Here is a 726-nt window from a genome sequence, read left to right as displayed (position 1 = left end):
ATGTTAGCATTCCCTACATTAATAAAATGAAATCACTTGGTTTAATTTTTAGTTTTAAAAATGGATGCTTTAATAAGTGTGAAATATGTGCTGAAACGAAATCAACTAAGAAAACTTGTATTTCAGTAAATAGAGAATCAGAATTATTAAGTTTAATACATACTGACTTAGGAGATCTAAAACAAATTATGACTGGAGGCGGTAAACAATACTATGTTACATTTATTGACCATTATTCTAGGTTTACTAAAGTTTATTTACTTAGGCATAAAGATGAAGTTTTTAAGATGTTTATTAAATATAAAGATGAGGTAGAAAATCAAATAAATAAAAAGATAAAAAGAGTTAGATCAAATAGAGGGGGTGAATATATACCGATAAATTATATTTATGAAAAAGAAAGAATAATTCATGAAATTACACCTCCATATTCTCTTGAATTAAATAGTGTAGCAGAAAGAAAAAATAGAACATTAAAAGAAATGATGAACCTTATGCTTGTTAGTTATAATGCAAATGAAAATTTATGAAGTGAAGCGTTATTATCTACCTATCATATTCAAAATAGAATACCTTATAAGAAAACTGGTATGACACCTTATGAATTATGAAAATGTTATTCTCTTAATTTAAAATATTTGAAAGTAAGGGGGTGTCTAGCTAAGGTAATGCTTCCTGAATTTAAGAAGAGAAAAATTAGTTCTAAGACATCTGATTGCATGTTTA

The sequence above is a fragment of the Theobroma umbraticum genome, unplaced genomic scaffold, assembly GCF_002168275.2.
Source record: "Theobroma umbraticum cultivar Fairchild unplaced genomic scaffold, ASM216827v3 scaffold_204.0, whole genome shotgun sequence".
In the NCBI taxonomy this organism is placed as follows: domain Eukaryota; kingdom Viridiplantae; phylum Streptophyta; class Magnoliopsida; order Malvales; family Malvaceae; genus Theobroma; species Theobroma umbraticum.
Note: the sequence above shows the minus strand (reverse complement) of the source record.